Raw genomic sequence first — 8684 nt, 5'->3', positions numbered from 1 at the left:
CACACACACACACACACACACACACACACACACACACACACACACACACACACACACACACACACACACACACACACACACACACAGAGTCCTTAGTGGTCTGGCATGAGGCTCGAAGCGGCACTGTGGGGTTGCCATGGTAACACCTGTTGGCAAAAATATTCATCCTCATGTTTATTTTTCAGCCAAATGAGTGTGTGTGTGTGTGTGTGTGTGTGTGTGTGTGTGTGTGTGTGTGTGTGTGTGTGTGTGTGTGTGTGTGTGTGGGAGAGAGAGAGAGAGAGAGAGAGAGAGAGAGAGAGAGTCAGAGAAAAAGCATCAGAGAGAGAGAGTCAGGGGTTGGGAGTAAATGAGTAATTTCAGTATTGTTTTGTAGGTATCCAGTTTTTATTTAACAGAACGACAGCAAATTTATATCACATTTAAATGTTATTATATACCACAAGTGGGCGTGGCCTAAAAAGGAAAGGTTTATTTAAAAGAATTCATTGTGAACCTTGCCACTATGCCCTCAGAATCAATGGAAAACATTGTCACATAAGGAATAAAACAATGACACATCACAATTTTGCCCTATGTTTATAGTCATATTTTATAATTATCAAGCTGTTACTATAGAAACGATAACGTATGAGAATGAGCGAATTAATTAATATAAACCTGCAATTTGCAGCTGCACTACTGTTATAGAAAATTAATCAAAACCTTCTGACCAATCACAATCCAGAATTCACTGTTCCAAACATCTGTTAATTTTCACCTACAGACGAACCATGTAATATTATCACGTTACAGGGTTCTCTGGAGAAGCTGAGCTGTAGGCCTTCAGATATTTATTTCTGTAATAACAGAGGGGGTCAACAAAGCTACATTTTCCCCAAAATTTTCCCTCAAAGTCACCCAAGCTCAGTGCTGTCTGACACAATGATCCTGATCGAATGTCCCGTCTGTGTCCGTTAACACAACCAGCAAGGTTACTGCATTATATTTAGACATATTTATTCAGATAAACTTCTTGTATTACCATGTGACCTTCTCTCACTGGCCACATTGAAACACGAGTTGCACAGATACGAGTCTTAGTGAACTGTTTTCATATCATCATTGAATTAAAACCATCACAGTTTTGTAAAATTATACTATTATTAAGATTTCATCTCTCTTCATTAATGGGATGTCAGTGCACTGTGTCCTGATTGGTTAAAAGGTCTGAGTCATCAAGCGAACACTAATTGCCACTGCGTGTATTCTGTAATAATACGTAAAATTACTTTTGAAGGTTTTGTGCAAAACACAATGAAGGTTCTGTGCAGAAGGTTTTGTGTGCCTGAAAGTCTTGTGTAATCAGATGAATATTGATCAGGATCCATTACACATTACAAAGAGAGAGCGCTTTTATCCTCTTTCTTAAAGTGGACATACATGCGCGCATACACACACACACACACACACACACACACACACACACACACACACACACACACACACACACACTTGCTTGATTGCTTGTTGTCCATCGTAATCCAATGATGACGTCCACTTCTATCTTATAATGGTGAGTTCTGAGATGGCTAAAGAGTCCAATCCTGGAAGCACAGGATCTGTTGCCTACTTACGTATGTGTTCTTCATGGATTGCTTATGCTGTCTTCTCGCTGTCCTGTCCTCCTCCAGCATGTGAGTTTCTTCAAGAGTAAGCAGCAGCATCCTCCAGATTCTCAGCACTTATCTTACACTTCAATGAATGAAGTGTGGAACATAATGTAACTGACCGTAAAGCATTTTGCAAGGCCGGTGGTTGCAGGGCAGCCTAATAACATGATCCACCCAGAGTAGTTGGTGTTGGGTAACCGTGCCTTCAATACTTCTGCACTTCTTCTTTGCCTTCTTTGCCACTATGATTCTGCCTGGTGATTCCCAAGATACGCTGAAGGCGTTCCTATGTGGAAATGCTCAAGGGAATTTATTTGACAGGTTGGTAAACAGCAACTTTGGCATGTAGGTGAAGATTTTTGACTAAAGGCAAAGTCACCCAAGAGCCGCTGGTGCTTGAATAGTCCAGTTATACATTTCATTGTCGATACTGCAGTCTTTGGAGAGAATACTGCCCAGGTACTTGAATGAAGGAACTACTGCAAGTTGTTTTAGGTTAATTTAAATACTGGCAGTGTGTGTTGTGTGTGAGTGTGAGTTCCTCTGGCAGGTCACCTCTGTTTTTGCTGTGTTAACACAAGCCCCATCTTGTTGTATACTGCAGCAAGATGGACCGAAGGTCCTGTGGAGTGTGAGCCACAAGAGCACAGTTATCAGCATAGTATAGATCTAGGACCTGCTCTCTGGACTCTAACACCTCTGCTGTCCTCAAGGTCCTTATAAAGAAGATAAGTGACAAATAAGAGGAAGATTTTGAAGAAGAGTGAGGTGTTCAGGATGAGGAGTTTTTTGTGGATGCAGTGTGCTTTATGCATATTGTCCAGAAAGCTGAGGCTGGTGTCTGAGTTCTCATCAAACCAATCCGGAAGTTTTTGCCCTTATAACCGGTGAATATTACATGATAGATCAGAATTTCAGCTTTCATTTCCTGATATTTACACCTAGATGTGTTAAACAACTTAAAACATGGCACCTTTTGTTTCGAACCCGTCAGGTGATAAAAAAAATATTGGAACATGTGAATGACGGCTGTTTCTTGCTCCCCTGGTGTATCCATTTAGATTGATTGTTTAAACAGTTAATAGATCTAAATGTCTACTCTTGGTTTGAGCCCTGGGTTTCGCCTGTGAAGACTGCATTTGTTGTTAAAAATGATAAACCAACAGGAAGACCAGAGGGCTGTCTATGGGAGAAAAGTGAACCATTTTGAAGATGAGAAAAAAGAAAAAAATTCATTAGAGCCATTGCACAAGCATTGGGTATAGCCAATACAACAATATGGAATTTCCTGAAAAAGAAAGAGACCACTGGTGTACTAACAACCAGACACCGAATAAGTCGGCCAAAGAAAACAACAACAGCTGAAGACAGAAATGCTTTGAGAGCTATAAAGAAAAACCCCAAAACAACAGTAAGTGACAGCACCAACAGCCTCCATAGGGCAGGGGTGAAGGTCTCACAATCCACCGTTCGAAGAAATATAGAGGCCATGCCACAAGACGATGAAATACAGAGATGAGACACAAAAGTTCTGGAAAAAAGATGAACCTCTACCAAAGTGATGGAAAGTGTGGAGAAAGAAAGGATCTGCTCATGATCCAGAGCATACAAGCTGATCTGTGAAACATGGTGGAGGTAGTGTCATGGCTTGGGCTTGTATGGCTGCTTCTGGAACATTCTCACTAATCTTTATTGATGATGAACTTGTGATGGTAGCAGCAGGATGAATTCAGAAGTTCACAGGAACATTTTGTCTGCAGATTTACAGAGAAATGAATCCAAATGAATCAGGAGGAACTTCATCATGCAGCAAGACAAGTAGAATTGGCGATGAACTCAATCCCCAGAACACCTTGCAGTCTACAAACATGGCTGCTCCAGACTACAACACCCAGCTTCATCACTATCACATTCCTGCTCACCTGACATCATTGTAATGTATTCTAGTTTAATACATGATATGTAACGTAAAAGTAGGAAGGCTAGATAAAGCTCAGTATGTCAGTTCAGTAACCACCTGTGTGTCGTCTGACTTATTATTGATAAAAATAAAATAAAACACAATATTACATGGTGTCAGAAGTTGTAAGTGCAGCGAAAGAAGAATGGCACAGCTACAACCACCCTCGAGCTTATGTCTTCAAGGAAATCTCGCCAAAAACTGAAAGATTTGGATACAAAAACTCGACCTGTTCAAAAAGTGCAGTGTGCCACATTATAACACATCGCGCGTGAGGAGGCAATTAAAGTTTGCAACACTTTTGAATTTCAAGACGGTGAGAGAGATAAAATCGACATTCTCAAACAAAAGTTCAAAGACTGTTGTGAATAAAAAAAAAACTACCTTACATTCATCACATATTCTTCACGAGGGCTCAAGGACTGATAGAGAATATTGATGCCTACGTCATGGACCTAAATAACAAGGCAAAAGACTGTGAGTTCGGAGAATTACATGATTCATTAATCAGAGACAGAATTGTTTGTGGCCAGACTACTTAGAGAGACAGAACTCACATTAGCAAAAGCTGTGGATATTTGTCGAGCTAATGAATCACGTCTAGCCAAGTAAAAGCGCTAAACAAAGTAGACATGCACAAGATCAAAACTGTAAGGATTAAGCAAAAAATCAACAAGCGTATGCCAAAAGAAGTGCAATGTGACTCAAGTGATGAGACAAAATGCAGCAGATGTGGTTATAAACATGAGCAAAGAAAATATCCTGCCTACGGACAAACATGCAGACTGTGCAATAGAAAGAACTTTGCAAAAATGTTCAGAAATGAGCGTAAACAGCCAAAAATGATGCACACACTTGAACAGACAGAAGAACATGACAAAAATATGTTCCTGGGCACGGTAGAAGTGCAGAGAAACAAAGTGAAAAGCATTCTAGCTGTCACAACAGAGACAGAAAAAGAGAAAGGAAAGTGGTCAGAAATACTCAAGATAAGTGGCAAGTAAGTCACATTGGAGCTGGACGCTGGTGCAGAATGCAATGTTCTCTCATTAAAGATTTTGAAGTCGTTGGGCCTAAAAGAGAAGTTAAATAAATCCACCTGCAAATTGCTTACGTATTCTGGACACCAGATGTGACCATTGGGACAGAAACAGTTACAGAAACACTGTGAGTACAAAGGTCAAAAACACAAAATTCAGTTCCAGATCATAGAAGGAGATTCTACTGTGATACTGGGAAGAGCTACTTGTGAGGCTTTGTCTATGATTAAAAGAATACATGAAGTGTCTGTTAATGATGACATTTTGAAACAGTATGAAGATCTCTTCACTGGTCCAGGATGCATGCCAGGATACCATCTCATTCAAGTAGATCTGTCAGTAAAGCCTGTTGTACATGCTCCACAAAAAGTTCCTGTCGCACTAAAAGAAAGAATAATAGAAGAGAAGAACTGCACAGGATGGAGGACACGGATGTCACTGCGAGACAAACAGAACCAACTGATTGGGTGAGTAGCATGGTGACAATTGTCAAGCCAGATAAAATTTGCATATGTCACGACCCGCAGAATCTGAACAAGGCAATTAAACATGAGCACTAACCACTGCTCACGGCAGAAGAAGTCTTGTCAAACATGCCAAATGCCAAAGTATTCTCTGTGCTTGAAGCCAACCAAGGGTTCTGGCAGATAAAATTGGACAAGGAAAGCTCCAAATTGTGTACATTCAACACGCCCATAGGAATATCGCAATACTCCACTAGATGGCGGTGGAATGTCACAGGTGCCATTTTTAATGGGGACAAGGTTGAAAAGGAGACAACTTCCACCACATTGTTGACTCCTAAAGGAAGTGGACAAATTCAAGAAAAGCTCAAAAACATGCAGTCAAAACAGATATGTTATTATGACAGAAACACCAGACAATTACCAGACATATGAACAGGAAAAAAGTGAGGACACAGCAAGGACAAATCTGGACTCCTGCAACAGTCCTGAAAAACATGAGTTGCCAAGATTGTATTGTATACAAGATTGTTCTTCACACACTTGAAGGAAAGGTTTACAGAAGAAAAAGAAAGCATCTGTTAAAGACAAAAGAACAAGAGTTTACAACAACATGTGAACAAACTGACTTTCTCACTGAGTCAAACACGAATGTACCGCTGGAAAAGGAAACAAATGCAGAATTACCTGTCGTAGTGAAGCTCACACATCACAATGATTCACCTGAAAGACAAAGCAAGCCACCTCTCGTCAGAAGATCTGGAAGAGAAGTTAAAATGCCATCAAGATTCAAAGACTATGAAATGCACTAGAATAGTTATTCATTTAAAGGCCTCACAGTAAACGCTTAATGACATAGTTAGGTAATAAATCTTGTGTTTGGTGAATGCATTGTTGAATGTTGACACAAATATTAAAGATCTGGGTTTTTTTTTAAAGGGGGCGGGGCTGATGTAATGTATTCTAGTTTAATATGTGATACGTAATGGCGTAAGATGTACGTGGGTTCCACGTAAAAGTAGGAAGGCTAGATGAAGCATGTCAGTTCAGTAACCACCTGTGTGTCGTCGGATTTATTATTGATAAAAATAAAATAAAACACAATTTTACAATCATGTTCTGGTTTCTTTTTTCTTGACAATTTAGATTTTTCTCTACATCATGTTGTTTGCTGATCGCCTGATTGTCTGTTTTTTAAACCTTGAACTTGTCTCTTGTTTTAACATAAACAGCTTTGCCTGTAACTGCAACCATCTCCAATTGCAACCATCTCCAACGGTAACTGTCCAAATTTGACCACGATATACACATATATATACATTTATTAGGGATGAACTGAATGTTCGGCAACCAAAATTATTCGACCGAAAAAAAGCATTTTCGGTGTTCGGCTGAATAAGTGAAAAGGCAGAATAAATTTGACCAAACAATGACGTGTTTGATGACGCACCAAATAGCCTAGCAACCAGAGTGAGATGCGCAAATTTCACGACCTCCACTTCAAATGACATTGTTTACTTTGGACACGTGCGTTTGTTTTGTTTCTGTTTCGGAGTATTCTGTCACGTCGCGAGACGTAAGGGAGTAGAGTACGGAAGCAGGTAAAGACGTATTTATTTAAGGGAACATAACATTAAAACCGTATCTAACTATACTATATCTACTGTAATACAGGGATGCGAGGGGTATATATGCCCAATATAATCAGTCGTATAGAATCTAATAGAACCATTTTTTACTCTCTTGTCAATGCAGTTTTTAATGCACTTCTTTATTGTAGGCTACAGAGTGTTCCATTCTTTCAGCAGTCAGTTATAGGACTAACATCGGCTATTCAAGGGGCTCAAAGATGACCACATCAAAATATTTATATTTTACTCATTTATTTATTTAAAGTTATATTGTTCCTTGTTAGTAGCCTATGCCTGCTGGAATGGAAAAAATGTTCAGTGTTAAATAAATATTTTGAAATTCTGAAAATATTCTTGGAAAAGCAAGACAAAATAGTAAAAAGCACATTTTGACTATTTAATTTATGCAATGGTAGAAAAATGGTAAAATAATTGGAAAAAACGCGTTCGGCTTTCGGCCAAGTTTTTCATTATATTCGGTTTCGGCCAATAATTTTCATTTCGGTGCATCCCTAGTATTTATATAGCGTGGAAGCAGATGAATTATCACTGAATTATCACTGTCCACCAGAAAGCAAACTGTGCTCCCATATGGTCTAGCGGTTAGGATTCCTGGTTTTCACCCAGGCGGCCCGGGTTCGACTCCCGGTATGGGAAAAACGTTTTACTATAGAATCCTTTAGAATTTCCTCAAACAGCAAAAATAAAAATAAAAATAAATAAATAATAATAATTAAAATATATATATATATATATATATATATATATATATATATATATATTTTAAATCTCGCGACGTCACATGACATCCAGAAAGCTGAAATCCCCGCTGCGCCGCTGAGTCACGTGATCTTTCATCTTCAGCTTCAATTTCACTGTCATGTGGATGTATAAGTAAATCTCCCTTTAAGATCAAAATATACAAAATACACCAATGTTATTGTTTTAAACCCCCAAAACCCTTTGCTTTAATAACACTTCTTTTATAATGCATATACTGTATTAAATAAACACAACAGGTTTCACTAGTGTACAAGTAAACAAAGGTAAAAATGTCCATTTCAGAATAAAATGCATTTAAACAATAGTATAGTGTTAATTGTAGTTTTAAATGTTTATTGTAAGATAATAATAATAATAATAATAATAATAATAATAATAATAATAATAATAATAATAATAATAATTACTTCATGCAGGTACATTTTTTTGCCTATCTTCATGTTTTTGCCTAACTCTACTCAGCAGAGTTTGAGCCTCAGTACTGGTCAGAACATGTTGAGATTTATAAACCATATGGCCACCACATGCCAGTCAGCTGTAGCAAGGCAGACCCTAATTTACTTAACCAGCTGTAACTCATGACTCTTAGGTGAATCCACACAAAAGCGTTCAGGCCGTGATTCTGAGGACTTAAGTCAAGTTTGGTGTGTGGTTCTCACTATGGTTCAGAGTTGAGTTTAAACTGTTTTTTTTTTTCTTAAGAAAGTGTACAGTTAAAGGGAATGCATGTGCTGATCCTAAAATACTGCTTTAAATTTTTTATGTTGATGGCACAAATTCATTCCAATGTGTCTGAATTTTTTGTTGCAATTGCACAGCTGTAACGATTTGCATTCAGATTTTGTTCACATTTGTATTTAAGGTAAATTATATTGGGTACATAAAATATTATAAATTGGATTCCATACTAATACAGTTATGTCAATAAATTAATAATTTCATATTCATTTACTTGTTGTTTTCAATGTTTGTAAGTAAAAGAGGTGGCTCTGTATTATAGCACTAAAGTGTTGTTGTTTTTTTAAAATATATTTTGAGCATACTTGTGATTTGTCTCAGAATATATTCTTATTTATTTGTTAGTGCAGTTATATTACAAGCAATGCAAATATTTATGGATGTAGGAGAGGAGAATAATTAGATAAAATGTTAAC

The 8684-nt window shown here is 37.9% G+C and overlaps 1 protein-coding gene and 1 non-coding gene across 2 annotated transcripts in view; both read left to right on the top strand.

Moving 5' to 3' along the window:
* psmc6 (proteasome 26S subunit, ATPase 6) overlaps nucleotides 1-8684 on the top strand; it is a 270786-nt gene that overhangs the window by 194899 nt on the left and 67203 nt on the right. The window lies entirely within an intron of this gene.
* Nucleotides 7333-7404, top strand: trnae-uuc (transfer RNA glutamic acid (anticodon UUC)). The gene has a single exon. It is a non-coding gene; the product is annotated as a tRNA-Glu (tRNA).

Source organism: Ictalurus punctatus, chromosome 25 (genome assembly GCF_001660625.3).
Source record: "Ictalurus punctatus breed USDA103 chromosome 25, Coco_2.0, whole genome shotgun sequence".
In the NCBI taxonomy this organism is placed as follows: Eukaryota; Metazoa; Chordata; class Actinopteri; order Siluriformes; family Ictaluridae; genus Ictalurus; species Ictalurus punctatus.
The sequence above is the reverse complement of the archived record's forward strand: the minus strand, read 5'-3'. Positions and strand labels throughout refer to the sequence as shown.